Source organism: Myotis nattereri (genome assembly GCF_964212035.1).
Source record: "Myotis nattereri genome assembly, chromosome: 2".
In the NCBI taxonomy this organism is placed as follows: Eukaryota; Metazoa; Chordata; class Mammalia; order Chiroptera; family Vespertilionidae; genus Myotis; species Myotis nattereri.
In genome coordinates, this window is record NC_138076.1 from 173,759,566 (window position 1) to 173,775,927 (window position 16,362).

The 16,362-nt window shown below is 35.6% G+C and overlaps 1 protein-coding gene across 2 annotated transcripts in view; it reads right to left on the reverse strand.

Annotated features, from left to right (window-relative positions):
- Positions 1-16,362, reverse strand: part of CNTN1 (contactin 1) — a 275,742-nt gene that overhangs the window by 193,497 nt on the left and 65,883 nt on the right. For both annotated transcript variants that reach the window (XM_081082844.1, XM_081082845.1), the window contains exon 2: positions 14,765-14,812. The gene's annotated coding sequence lies outside the window, so the exon portion shown is untranslated. The remainder of the gene's footprint in view (positions 1-14,764; positions 14,813-16,362) is intronic.

Sequence of the window (16,362 nt, forward strand, 5' to 3'; positions counted from 1 at the left end):
GTTTATGTCATATTGTTTTCAGTTTCTGACTTGAAAGTAGTCTGAATGGAATAAAGGCTTTGAGAGTCTGAGCCTCAATTTGCATAGCACCAGGGAACACCATCTGTCCTCATTTCCCTCTGCCTAAAGAACTGCCTTTGCCAGTACTTATGCCACAGGTCTGATGGCAATGAGTTTACTTAGCTTTTGTTTATATGAAAAAAGTTTTTATTTAGCCTGCATTCTGAGAGATGCTTTTGCTAGGTATAGAATTCTGGAATGATAGGGCTTTTCCCTTTCTTTCTTTCAGTACTTTTAAGATGTTATTATTTTTAAATATATATTTTATGTCAGGGTTTAGAGAGATTTTTTTCTTTGAAGCCAGAAATCTGGCTTGAAAAAACATCAGTGGATGTAGACCCATATTCAAAATTGAGTAAGAAAGTATAGTAAGTATAGGAAAATAGTAATAAATCAATCAGTCCCATTCACTTCATTCTTTTAACCCCTTAACTCTCTGTCCTACATTTATTGACTCCTTAGTTGGACATCTATTCAACTAATTTTTTGGACACAAACTCATTTCCTTTGCCTCTTGCTTCTCTGCCCATACCTTTCCAATCTCTCTTGCACTAAAGCATTTTAATTATCATTCATTAAAGATTGAAAGATAATGCCCTAACTGGGCTGAAAGGTCCCAGGTTCGATTCCGGTCAGGGGCATGTGCCTTGGTTGCCGGCACATCCCCAGTAGGAGGTGTGCAGGAGGCAGCTGATCGATGTTTCTCTTTCATCGATGTTTCTAACTCTCTATCCTTCTCCCTTTCTCTCTGTAAAAAATCAATAAAATATATTTTTTAAAAAGAAATTGAAAGATAAGAAACCTTTCTGATTTCATTCTCTCTCCTTAGGTATTTTCATCCATTCTAATAACTAGGCCTATCGTGTATAATGAATCCATATTTATATCTTTAGACAAAATGTTTTTATCTGAGATCCACACTGACACATCAATCCACTCACATACTTTCTATTTACACTTGGATAACTAACAGGCATCTCAAATCCAGGCAGTCCACTGCTGAAACCTTGAGTTTTCTCCAAAAATTTAGTTCTTCCAATATTCCCTATTCTAGTTAATTATTAATCTCTACTCATCTGCCCGTATCAGAAACCAAAATGTGGTATTTTTTCTCCTTTCTCTATGGCCACTAGCTCATTGGTTTGTACTTGGTAAGTATCTAATGAATCTGTCTACTTGTTTCTCTATTCATTGCCATTAACCTACTCCAAGTCATCATCATTGGTTCACTTTCCTAAACTATTACAATAACCTAATAAAATTTTCCTTATGGAATCCCTATTAAATACCCTATCACAGAACTGAACAGGATATACAATATAAAATATAATATATGTTTATCATGCAGATGTCATTAAATTATTTACTTGATTAAAACTGCCCAGTGTTTTCTGACTGCAGTTGAAACCTTCTTCTACATCTTTAACCGCTCATAGCAAGTCTGTATTATCTTGCACTGTTCTCCCCTCATTCATTACACTCCAGTTGTCCTGGCCATTCTCCTGCTCTCTCCTATTCACATTCTGCACAGCACCTATCTTGGCCTAGAATGCTTTTCCCACAGTTCTTTTCTAACTTCCCCTCATCTTTGAGGGTGTATCTTCAAATTTACTTTCTCTGAGAAACATCCCTGATTATTTTCCTACCCTTTGTTCTTGTAGGCTAGGTTAATCGTCTTGTGATTCATTCTCATATTATTTGTACTTTTTCTGGGTATCACTTATGGTAATAATAATTAAATACTTACTTGTATAATTTTTGTAAATATATGAAATATAATTTAATGCCTGACTCTCCTGATGGCAGAGATCACATTTGTTTCACCTACTTTTTCATCTCTGTTATTTATCACTGTATTTGGCAAATAGAGGGTGCTAAAATATTTTTTAATTTAAAGATGAATGAAATTGTGGCATAATTTGTGATTTTATTAGCTATGAACAGGGCCTGATTCTTTAGGATGGGTAATGAGCAATTGCGATAGGGTTGGCCTAATCGAACCGGGTTGCCCACTTTCAAATATTTTATTCTCAACTTCAAAGCTTTGGCTATGGATCCTCCATCTTCTGTTTCTCTCTAAACTAGCTGTTCTTTTTTTCAGGATTTTTGCCACCTTGGCTTGCCAGACATGCCCTAATCTTTACCACATACCCGCCTGACCCCTTTCCCGTGCACGTACGTAACCTGTTCGGACTTTGTGTTCAAGCCCATCTTCACTTGAGTGACAGTTTTACCTTGTATATGACTCTAGTTAAGTCTGTCCCTCCAAAATTTATTTTGTCCCAGATTCCCACCTTGTATCTCAGCCTAAGACATAACACTCATCAATCATTATTAATTCTAGTTGGTTCCAGCTTAGCTTCTTCATTCTGTTTTCCTGGAGAAGCTCACCTCAGCCTCATGAGACCCTTGTTTGCTGGTCCCTGTTGGTCTACGGCAGTGCTTTCAAACTCTACGTGGCATGAAGCACTTGGAAACCTCCATGAAGCACAGGCCCCACTCTAAGAAATTCTGATATGTAAGATTTGGGATGAAGCCCCCAAATTTTAATTTCTACCAAGCTCCTGGGCCATGCCGATGCTGATAATCTTACTATTATATTTTATATAGCACTATTTTAAAAGTTTGAGGCAAGTATGTTAAGATCTGGTATACGTTTTGAGAAATGGAATGATTATTTTAATTTATCTTAGATCTGTTCATCACAATCTAAGCTATTTCCCTTTTTATTGTTTAAACCATCAGCTTCCTTCTGCAACCTAGGAAGCCTCTCCTGCTTAGACACTCTTTTCTGGAATAAACGTGGCTGTTCATGCTTTCTTTTTACATACTTACAAGTAAATTTTATTCTGCTTACTGGCCAGTGACCATAGTTAAATTGTTTAACATTAGGAAAAGATTTTCATTTTAGTGGTTAAATACATAATTGTTTCATGTGCTGTATCCTAGGTCAGATATTTATTAGATGTAAATTCAGTTTATTCATCTGTCAAATTAGACAGATAATAGCTACATTAATAATATCTTTGTCATAACAATGTTGTATTGATTGGTTAAGTAAAAGAATTTGGAAAAACCTTAGCACATTGTCTACCACACAGGAGTGCTAAAACTGTTCACTATTGTTGCAGAAAAAGCACTAAAATTGGCACTACATTTTATGCTACTCCATAGCATGTAGCATAAACCTGGTACTAAATGATGATCAAGAAAAGCTTAAAATTATGACTTAATGTATGCCAAAAAAAGTAGTTAATGTTTGTTTGTTTAAAATTTTTAATAACTCTTCAGTCAGGTGCTCCAGGAAAACAATGAAAGCAACAGAATATATGTTTACATCAAATAATTTAGAGGATATATATTTTCTAGGCTATGTACATAGAATATATACATTTACATATTTAAAGAAATGTCTTAAGGAAGTGGATAAGTGATTGTGAGTGTGGAGCTGGCAAATAAGAAATCCCTATGGCAGGTCAGAAGGCGGGAAATGAGGCTGGATTTAATGCTACAGATTTGAGGCACAATTTCTTTTTCTCTTAAGGCTCCTAGTAATTGAATGAGGCCCTCTTACATTAGGGATGTTAATCTATGATACTTAAAGTGAACTAGTGTTTTTTAGAAGCTAACCACATCTACAAAATACCTTTATAGTAACATCTAGATTAGTGGTTGATTAAATAACTGGGTAAGATAGCCTAGCCACATTGGTATGTAAAATTAACCACCACAACTGCTTATATCTACAGAAAGAACAAAAATCAAATTTTCTCTTGGTATTTAAGGATTTCCATTATTCAATTCAATTTCTCTCTTCTGATTCTTCTCTCCTCAATGATGACACTCATTTTTCAATTTCCATCATTTTGTGAAGCCTTCGCCAATCATTCATCTTCACGGGAAGTAGTTTTCCTTCTTTGTTCACATGGCCACTATAACTATCCTGCATCCCGCCTACGTTATAATTCTCTGCACATATACTAATGTTTATTGAATGCAACTTGATTGCAGGGACGATCTTTCCTTTATTTCTATCCCCTAAAGAGACTTTTCACCATGGCACTCAAGAAACATTTATTGAATTTATTAAATTATCTACCAGGAAAATGTTTTCAATAATGCTTGTATTAATAATGTAATGCTTAATTCACTTTGTCTGAAGGAACATTTTAAAAGTGTAAACACATTGGCATATTATCCATTCCTTGTTTTAACAATGATATAATTTGCTTAGAATTTTCAATATTTAATAAATAAGATATTTAATGTTTTTAACAATGAATCACATAAGTAATATACCAGTGGACATATTTTTCAAAGCACATTTATTTTTGAAAGTATTACAGATGTCCTCGTTTTCCTATTGAACCCCTCCAACCCTCGCGCTCTCACCAGGCCTTCACCACACTATTGTCTGTGTCCGTGGGTTATGCATATATGCATATTTTTATGACAATATTATGAGTTCAGTTTTATTTAAATGACATTTTCTCATCACCCATTCAAGAGAAAAAGAACACATTCATTTTCAAGTTCAAGGGGCAGGCTATAAAGCAGCAGGAACTCCGGCCATTCAGCCATCCATCTATCTCGAGAGGAATAAAACACTATTCCACTCTGCACTGGCTGGCACAACCCTTCACCAACAATCCGCTATTTAGATATAAAGACAAACTGGCCTTTGTAGTCTGTTGCTGCTGTCACCGGGGCATGGCTCTCAAAGCACTTCACCAACACAAAAATAATATTGCTGTCTCTTACGGGCATAGTTTAAAAATGTTCACAAAAACTGTTGATCAAAGAGCATATTTATTCTACTTGTTTTCCCTGTTGTGCAACGATAGGGATATTAAAGTAAATATCTTATTGTGTCAAGATTTTCAATACTTTTCTCATTTTATAAACATGGGAAAATTCTAAACTGTGGAACATTATTAGCTATGGATAAAAGAAATAATATAAATGTATTTCCAGGAGATTGTTCCTTACTCCTTCCCAATCCAGTTTTTACATTTCTAATCTAACAGGGATAGAGGTCAGCAACAGAAACAATAATGTGTCATAGGTGTGACTATAAAGGATGAGGACTTGACCAGAGGAAGCAGTAAAGACTGGCTGGGAAAATCTCTTTGATGGGGTGAGGAAGGAGAAGGGCAGGAAAGGTGTCATTCAATTGAGTGTTGGAATAGAGTAGATATTTTCCAGATGGATGAGGTGGAGGACAAGGGAGTTAAGTATTGTAGGAAGAAAAGGCCACAGGAATGACACAACGTGGCTTATTTTATTGAAGGAATTGTCAATCGTTTCCTTTGCTGTGCAAAACATTTTTATTCAATGTAGTTCCATTTGTTTATATTTACAAGACAACCTACTGAATGGAAGACAGTAAGAAAAATGCCACCCTTTTCCTGTTTTATGAATGCAGTATAATCTGACACTAGCTTCATCAGCAGCTGGTACACTCTAGGGTGCATATAACACTTGTTGTCCTCCTAAATGTACAATCATTTAATTCCTATGAATTCGTGCTGGTTCAGATTCCTATTACCCCATGTTAGTAGTATTAAATTTTCAAAATTTAATGAGGAATGCTGTATTTATATCTGAAATATATTATCTTGTTGGTTTGAGCTCATTTTTACAATTGTCACAATAAATTTGGATACCGATTCTGTCATTGAAAATATTAGTTACTAAGTTACATAATGGCAATTTGTTGTTATATTTAACTTTAACTTTTCCATGTTTCATTGTATTCTGTAGAATATGATTTATACACTTACATTGTATAAACCTACAACTGCAGCTCTGATGCCAAATCTGACAAAGCACAAAAAAGGAGAAAAATATAGATGTGGTCATAGGTGCTAAGTAATAAATAACATCGTAGCAAATCCACTTCCAAATGAATTAAAAGAATGCTCTTTTGGGTGTAAGAGCAGTTTGATGGCAGGAAGTCTATGGATTTATTACAACACGGTGTAGCAAAGAGAGATTTAATGTGGACCGTGGAGAGGAGAGAACACAGAAGCTGAGAACTGAGGGACATTAAGCCACTAGACTCACTTAATAGATGAAGTGCATGCTATGAACAACAGCCCTGAGCAGCACTCAAGTGTGTACAAATAACAGATCTACCCAAGTCATGGGTCTGTGGCAGTATTTCAAGATTAGATGGAGCAAGATGTTAAAGTAACAAATACCAATGGTGTAAATGTAAAAAGTAAGAACCTCACAAATGTTCATTGCATATTTTCTAATGAAATATAAATACATATGGGCATATTACAAAGATGCTAACAATAAAATTATTTTAAGTAGGACCTTAGAAAAAAACTTAGGTAACTAAGAGAAATGACCAAATTATATAAGGTATAACATTAACATAATGTTTTTAATATATTTTATTGACTTTTTTACAGAGAGAAAGGGAGAGGGATAGAGGGTTAGAAACATGAATGAGAGAGAAACATCGATCAGCTGCCTCCTGCTCAAACCCTACTGGGGATGTGCCCACAACCAAGGTACATGCCCTTGACCGGAATCGAACCTGGGAATCTTGAGTCCGTAGGCCGATGCTCTATCCACTGAGCCAAACTGGTTAGGGCAACATAATGTTTTTTAAGAATTTGTGGCATGGACATGTTTCAAAATGACACACAATATGACAAAGTAAAAAAGAAAACAAAAAGAAAAGAAAGGATATCTAAATTTATATATGTACTAGAGGCCCGGTGCATGGATCTGTGCATTTGTGCACTGGTGGGGTCCCTTGGCCTTGCCTGTGGGGATCAGGCCAAAACTGGCTCTCTGACATCCCCCGAGGGATCCTGGATTGCAAGAGGACACAGACCAGGCTGAGGGACCCCACCAGTACACGATTGGGGCCGGCCAGCTGGGGAGGGACTATGGGAGGGCTCCAGATCATGTCTGGCCATCTCGCCTAGTCCCCATCAACTGGACCCCAGCAGCAAACTAACCTACTGGTCAGAGTATCTGCTCCCTGGTGGTCAGTGTGCATCATAGCAACTGGTCGAATGGTCAAATGAATGGTTGGACACTTAGCATATTAGGCTTTTATTATATAGGATGGTTTCAAAATATCTCAAGTTGTTAACAAAAGCCTTTCTATGAGACATGAGGTTTTGAGCTATATCTTTCATTTCCCAAGTTTTTAAAAATAAGTGTGCAGTTTTTTAATTAAAGGGCTCCCGTTATAGAGCACTTATACACTCATTTGCTCTAATCATTATTATGATCTTTTCTTCATTTCCTCTTTCTGCCACAGGAGGCGCATTAAAAGTCTTGTTTAATAGTCTTACAGATGTCAATGTAGATCTAGCACTCAAAATTAAGTTTCTTTAGATTCTTTTCACTGCAACTCATAAAAATATATCTTGCTTCTGACAGTTGTCAGTCTGTCCCATGTAACACATAGATATAGACAACAGTGTGGTAATAGCCAGAAGGAATGGGGAGGGGGTAGGTGGAGTGGGCAAAGGTGCGGGATAGGGACAGAAAGAGACGTTGCCTGGGGCAATGGGTACACAATATAGTGTGCAGGTGATGCTTTATTGAGTTGTACATGTGAAGCCTATATAGATTTGCTAATCAATGTCATCCCAGTTAATCCTATATATAATAATTATTCCAAAAAAAAGTATTTTTCTCACCATTATTTTTCTTTTTTAACTAGATGCCAATTGCTATTGGTCTACTTAAGCTCAAATAAAAAAAATTGGCAAAATACATGTAAACTTCCTCACCATTTATGAGGAAGTAAGAAACCCATCATTTCAAGGGTGCATAAACATTTCTAAGCTATTTAAGTGTTATTGACAGATAGTTGATTCAGTAATCAAAATGCAAATATATTAATTAGAATTGTATCTCCTTTCCTTGCCAAGTTTCTTCTCAGAATAATAATATTAGTATGATAGCAGAAAGTCATAGGGAAAAATTAAAAATCAGATTATATTATATAACTATGAAAAATTCAATCTCAAAGTAATCACTAAAGCAATAATTAAATAGCATTAATATTTATCTGTAAGACAGTATGCTGAAAAATCTGCGGAGGCTTGAAAGATGTACAAGACATAACTCTCTTCCCTGAGAGATTTTAGAATCTTACTTTGGGAATATATATTTTAAAAATAATAATAAAGGCATAAACTAGAAATTAAGAATATAGGACAAAGGAGGAAATGAAAAGGTATTAAATGTCTATTATGCAGTGGGTGCTGGTAGGCACTTATATATGTATCCCAGTACTTCTCACAGATTTCCCTAAGGAAGGTAACAACAGCACCTTTTATGAATGGCTAGATGATGGCTCACTCCCCAAGAGCAGGTCACTGAGTAAATTTCCCAAGAGGTTGTTTGGGTTGGAGAAGGGTCCGTTTGTAATTTCATGGTTTAGGAACCTCTCTGAAGGATTTCTGTTGGCAGGAAAGAAAATCAAGAGCTTTCAAGAGATCACCATGTGGCAAGGGAGAGCATGGGCATTGAGTCAAGCTCAGAACCATGGTTTACAGGTTCCCGAGGAAAGCCTGAGGCTGGTAGACTTCCCTGTCCTGGCCACTGTATGGTGGTGGACATTGTAGGAACAATGGCTGAGCTTCTTCTTGATCAGCAATTTGAAACAGGTGTGCCACGAGAATTTTTAAAACATGCAATGCCTGACTATTTAGTCAGGGGCACCGACCTCTTTTCCCTTAGATTGTCAAATTTAAAAATGACAGCAACCGACACAATAGCCATCCAGTGTGAACGAACCAAAATTATATGTATTTTTTAGCCAGATCAGCAATTTTTGGTGTGCGGCAGAATTTTAATAGTTTGTGTGTTCCATGAGATGACAAAAAGGTTGGAAATGGCCATGGTAGATGCTAGATGAAACCATGATGTGTATAAGTGTGCAGGGATCCGTTCCAGTGAGGAAATCCCTGTAGCAGTGCAGCAGCACCAGTTAGAATGTGAGGGGGGCCCGCTTTTCCATAGCAGCTCCATATGCAGTTACAGAAAGCAATGGATGGACTTGGCAGTTTCCTCTCTGCTTGGGATTCAGAAGCAGGGCAGACTACATTAGATAGAGTAATCCTCTGGGAATCTTGGGAATGGTAGTGGGAGTAGAGAGGACCTTAAGAGGTAGCCATTGGATGTCCTGCTAATATGAGCATGCTAAGAGGTATGACTACACTTGAATTCCAGTTGTTTTTAAAATTTATAAAAAAAAACCTTGTTTATTTAGGGAGAGAGGAGGTGGAGGAGGAAAAAGAGAGAGAGGAGCATCAATTTGTTGTTTCACTTATTTATGCATTTATTGGTTGATCCTTGTGTGCCCTGACTGGGGATCGAACCTGCAACCTTGGCTTACTAAAACAACACTCTAACCAAGTGAGCTACCTGGACAGAGATGTTTTTAATTTTTTCTATGGTAAGGTAAGGCTCAAAGAAGTTATACAACTTGTCTCAAGAGTCACAGCTAGCAATTTAAACCAATTCTATTTGACACTAATCTATTTTGTCCAAAAGAGATATCACAGAACTATTTTTTTTTCAAATAAAATTATGCATCTAGCAAAACTTAGCAAATTAGTATTTGCTAACAATTAGCAAAATATTTTCTTAAACTCCATATGAATGCCACTGTGTAATCTGGGGGGGGGGGAACCTATGTTTTCTTTCTTAAAATTCACAGTCATTTTATTTATTTTTCATTGAATCTTAGGCACTGAATCCCCTGTACATTCTTGGATTTCCTTTTATTGAAGAAGAAATTCTTGTTTTGATGAAATAGACTAAAGAATCATGAGATTTTCTTACATTTGTCATGCTTGAAAAATAAAGCAATGGCTTTTAATATCTATTCTGTAATTCATTCTAATATAATTGATGAGAAACTCAATTATTAAACATCTAAAACTATTCAATTGTGCAAAGGAAATAACAAGGAGAGCCTGCCAAAATTTACTATAATAAACAGCCTTTAATGACATTGAAAAATACAGTAGGGACTGCAATACTTTTCCCAGTGTTCCCAAAAGTGCCAAGCAGAATAGTGAACACATATTCAGTGCTAAACAAATTACTTTTGATTGATGATAGCCGCCAAGTCCTGAGTAAACTACAGTAACTAAGAGAGTCCATGGAGTTGTTGAGAATTTTGTCTAATGGGGTGAATCCTTGTGACATCCATGAAGTCCCACAGAATTCTTGATAATTTTATACAAGAGGAAACACTTCTAACTTGGACTAAAGGAGCCAGAGAGATATGATGTAAGATAGTCTCAATATGCCATTATGGCTTTCAAAATAAAAAAGGAGCCCAATACCAAGGCATGTGGCAACATCTGGAAGCTGGGGGAAACCCTCAATTTAGAGCCAGCAACAAAACCAGAAGATCAGTCCTACAACCACAAGGAACTAAATTCTGCCAACAACCCAAATGAGCAAGAAACCAATTCCATTCCCCTCTAGAGCAGTGGTTCTCAACCTTCCTAGTACCATGACCCTTTAATACAGTTCTTCATGTTGTGGTGACCCCCAACCATAAAATTATTTTCGTTGCTACTTCATAACTGTAATTTTGCTACTTTTATGAATTGTAATATAAGTATCTGATATGTAGGATGTATTTTCATTGTTACAAATTGAAAATAATTGAAGCATAGTGATTAATCATAAAAACAATATGTAATTATATATGTGTTTTCCGATGGTTAGGCGACCCCTATGAAAGGGTCGTTCGACCCCCAAAGGGGTCGCGACCCACAGGTTGAGAACCGCCGTTCTAGAGCCTCCTGAATGAAATGCATCTTGCCTACACTTTGATTTTTATCTGGTGACACTTCTACCGGACTTCTGGCCTACAGAACTGTAAGGTAATAAATCTGTACTATTTTATGACACTGTGTGGTAATTTGTTATGGCAGCAATAGAAAATAGTACATTAAACATATGCATTTTTCTGAATCTAATCATTCTAATATAAGATATCTTTGTAAGATGGTATCTTCTGTGATGTCTTTTTAGTGCCCTCTCAAGTCCATTTTTTATTTATGCTTATAACTTTTAAATTGGTAACATTTCTTTAGAAATTCATCTTTGAAGCATTGAAGTTGAATTCGTACTACAAACAGTTTATTTTGCTTTCATCCACTGACCTTGAATGTGGAACCACTTACATTATTGATGAAGTTGGATCACACAGGTAAATTCTGCTACCAAACCTCAGTGAACACTGCCTCATGATTCTGAATTCCAAGGGAGAATCTGTGTTTCTCCACTCAATGGGAAAGTCTAGAAAGGCTGCTTCTTTGAGGCACCTTCTCAAGTTTATTTCCTGTAGACCCTTACCCGTAGAGTGGTGTCACTAAGGATTCTGGTCCTCTGAGAGACCCTTCTGTTTGACTCCAACCTGAGCTGGCCACAGGCTTTATCCTTTGTTCCCAACTTATATTTTATTAAATATCCTCACTCAGAGTAAATTCATCAAATATTTATCCAGTAGGTAAATTCAATGCTAAATTCTGGCCCTACCACAATACTTTTAGTAGGTATGACTTATCTTTTCAAGATGTTCACAGTCTAATAAAAATATGTAAACAAATTATTACAGCATGGTGTAATACCTTGGTCAGAGAGAAGTGGAGTTAAAGATTACCATGTCCAATAAATGTTCTGTAATATCTCTCACATTATGTCTTACTCTCTGTAAGAACCAACCTTGGGGATTAGCCCATGGCACAATACAAATCATGAGCCTAGTGGGAAGTGCATCTACATTCTAGATATCTAAAAAATAGTTTAAGTTGCCCAAATTATATTTAAATAAATTTTACTCTATAAAAATTCTAAGTTTACTCAAACATTGTTTTTTAAAACCCTGTTCTGTGCCAGATATGTACTGTAGGTGCAGGGGATTCAAAGGCTAAGCAAGTAAAAGGAGCTTGTTCTCATGGAGCTTACATTCAAGTAACAATTTCTTCATTCAAGACAGGCAACAATATAAGTATACATGAATAGAGAATTTTAAATAGTAATAAATGTTATGAAGTACATAAGACAATGATGCAATATGACAAAAATTAGAGTAGGGGGTGATTTTACATGAAGAGAATATACTAGGTGTACCAGTTTAATACTTAATCAGGATCCACTGTATCGAAAGAAGTAATCCCATTCCATGTGCTTCCATATCAAGGAATTACACCATGCTGTAATAATTTGTTTACATATTTTTTATTAGACTGTGAACATCTTGAAAAGATAAGTCATACCTACTAAAAGTATTGTGGTAGGGCCAGAATTTAACACTGAATTTACCTACTGGATAAATATTTGATGACTTTACTTTGAGTGAGGATATTTAATAAAATATAAGAAGGTTATAATTCTGTAGCACATATAATTTCATCCTGTATTTTTTCTAATATTATAAAAATATTTCATAATACTATTATAGTATTATGAAAACATTACAGTATTGTAGGCTAGCATTACCAACAGACATCACTCCAAATGAAGTAACTTATAGCCTAAGCCAGGGGTGGGCAAACTTTTTGACTCGAGGGCCACAATGGGTTCAGAAGAAGGAGCTGCGGCGGTGTTTCCCGAAGTTGCCATGTTAACACTGCTGCTGGTGAAGGAGCAGAGGGGAGAGCAAGAGAACCCTCCGCTCTTTCAGCTCCGCGGGCCGGATAGAACAGCGAACGGGCCGGATCCGGACTGCGGGCCGTAGTTTGCCCACGGCTGGCTAAGCAGAGCTTCCCTTCTTTTTTTCTCCTTGTTTATTACCTAATTCACGTATTTCATTACACAGAGAAAGAATGAGCATTTTGATTTTGAAATAAAATTGATTTTAAATTGTATTTACCTGAAGTATTGTTAACAGGTTAATGATAATACCCAATTGGGGTGGTGGCAGGAAGGATAAAAACTATGCTTAAAGTAAGGGAAGTAACTCCAGAGTTGAGTTTTAAATAATTTGCATTTATTTACTTTTTAAAAACCAATGTTATACTGTCAAACAAAGAAATAAAAAAAAATCTTTGAGAATTTAATTAGGCATGGAAGGCAATATTATTATACAAGTTGCATCATTCCACATACTTTTCAATTTTACATAGCTATATTTGATTTTTAAAATGCTCAACTGAAAATGGTGTTTCAAGTAATAGCCCTATGTACTTCCATTTTTATACTAATCCTTTCATATTAAACTACCCACTCTAAAGTATTAATCTGTCTTTAATGGCTTTGTGGAAAGCCTTTAATAAAAAGTTAATGGAATTAGGTCCCAATCTTCACCTCTTTATTCATTTAACTTTAAATGTCTTATAGAATATATAAATGTGAGTACTCATCAATATTTCCAATGCAAAATAGAGAATCCAACTCATTCTGTTTTCTAACAAGAAAAAGTTTTGCACTTTTTTTCATTTTTTTTCACAGGAACAAACTTAAAGCCATCTCTGCTCTTCCTTTTCCTTTATTCCTTTACCCAACTTATCATAAAGGACTGTCACATTCGCTTGCTGTCATGTCTTTTGGCAATAGCATGCCTCCCTAGTTCTACTACTTCTATCAGGATTAGGCCAGCATTTCATGCCTTGGCAGGACTAATTACTTTTCAACGATCCCTCCAAATTCTAGTATTTTTTTTAATTTTTTAAACTGATAACCTGACTATATTGTGGATTCTTATATTCAACTACAACAGTAAAAATTTAACTAAGTAGTTTGCAGGTAGAGGACATTGGCGATGAAACTAAGAACACTCAATTTTATCCACCAAAATATCTTGGTAACCTTCAAGTGTTCTGACTATACAATTATTATTACATTTTCCTCAAATGCTCTTCATTCCAACTTGTCACTATGGGAAAATGCATATCTATTTCACCTTTCATGCTTTTGTTAGTGGTCTTCATGTAGCAAAAAAAAAAATCCCTTCTCATTTTTTCCTCAATGCAAAATTCAAAAAATTCTGATTAACACATATCTTTTCTAGGTAGTTTAACATAGTGGTAGAAAACCAAAACTTGGGTGTTAAAAAGATCTCAGCTGGTAAGCATGCCACTTACTAACCCTATAACTTTAGACAAGTCCTAGTTTTCTCATTGGAAAATGAGATTAAGAATAACAATAATACCTTTGCTTCAGAAAATTTTGAGGATTATATGACATAAAGCATATGAATAAAGTATTTAGTAGAGTATCTGAATTATAACATTAAGTAAATAGTATTGTTATTGCTTTTGTCATCATTATTATTATTAATTCAGTGTCATGTCCCCATCACACCATTTCACATTTGAGAATTCATTACAGCTTCTGTTAACTCAGCAACATTGAGCACAACATTATTCAGTATTAATTTGTCTTTAATGGCTCTGTGCATTTGCATAGTGATTTATTGGTATGGGTATTTTCAGAGTGAGTGCTGAGAGGACATTTAACAAGTAGCCACAAAACAATTTATCATATATTTTGATATTTTTTATAATTGAAAAATATTATAAAAAATAAAATGGAACCAATATCATTGAGTGTTTGTCATGAACCAGAAATTTTCTAGGAGCACAGAAACTAGAAATATGTTTGAACATTCTATTACACACAATTATTCCACATATTCTTATTGCTTAAAACTAACACACACACACATACACACTTGCACCCCAGATAAATAGCTTACCTTAATGTTGTTCTGAATTCAGCTTCAGATGTGATCCAAACTGGATGTCTACAAATAAATAATTATAAAATTGCAGTCAGCTTAATGATAAATATGTTTCTACTTTTAGTAATAATTTTGAATATTTTCTACAATAAATTAGTTGCTTTAATTTATTGTAGTTTTATCAACTAGAAGTTTATATTTGTAGTTATAAGAATCACAGTAAATTTGGCATATTTGTAAAATACATTTATACAATCAGTAAACACTTTTAAGCTAAAGGAATTTGACTTTTTTATGGCTTTCAAAAACTATTGATGATTTACATCCCAAATATCATCTTATTCAGCATCACTGAATTGTATTGGAAATTAACATTTTAAGTAAATCCATAAAAATAACACCACTGGACTAGTCCCATTTTATGATACATTAGGCTGGAATTTATTTTAGAGGAGCCTGAATATAGACCATATACACCATACATACACCATATGTATATGTGTGTATATCTCATATGCCTGTACACATATTAATAGGTAGACAGCACGCAGGTGTATATTTAAGAAAACAACAGTAGATCTGAAACCTCTGGTAGAGAAAATCAAGTATTTGGGAGCAATCCAATCGATCAAATCCAAGGTAGCTCAAGTATTTAGATAAACTTGTATTTCGGTGATATTAACAATAATAACAACAATAAAAATTCTTTGTTGAGTTTTATAGTTTGTAGAACAGTTTTTCACATTCTTGCTCAGGTCCCCAGTAACTCTCCATAAAAGTGTTCCCTTCCAAACACTGTCTAGGTAAGCTTGGTCTGAATTGACAAAGAGGTAGTTACAGAAGAAGCTTCTCCCATCAAACACACATTCTGAGAATAGCATTTACATGTAAAATACATGTCATGAAAAAAATAAAATACATGTCATGTCCCCTCATCTACAAAACACGATTGTAAAATCTGCTTTTCTTATGGCTGAAACTTGTTCCTCCCCCAGAATGATGGCAGATCTTAAATAATGACTCAAATCTGTACATAACCATATGCCATATTAAATGTCATAAAGAAGACTCATATAGTACTTTGAGTATAGTGGAGATCCTGGCTTAGGAGGGATAAGGGGAGGCTTTCATGAGGGATAACATTTTAGCTGAGGGTTACCAGGTAAAGGGAGGGTTATTGAGCAGGAAAGGGAGAGAGTGACCATTTTAGGACTGGCAGGTGCAATGTGCTAAGACATGAAGCAGTGTTCCACTGTTGAGAAGCCGGGAGAAGACCATCAGGGCTAAAACAGAAATGGAGGGGTGAGTTGGGGTGCATAAAGATAGAGGCATTAGGCAGGGCTATAGCAGACTATGAAGAAGGTTTGTTTGTTTTTTTGTTTTTTAAAAAATATATTTTATTGATTTTTTACAGAGAAGAAGGGAGAGGGACAGAGAGTTAGAAACATCGATGAGAGAGAAACATCGATCAGCTGCCTCCTGCACATCCTCTACTGGAGATGTGCCCGCAAACAAGGTACATGCCCTTGACCAGAATCAAACCTGTGACCCTTGAGTTCGCAGGCCAACACTCTATCCACTGAGCCAAACCGGTCAGGGCAAGAAGGTTTGTT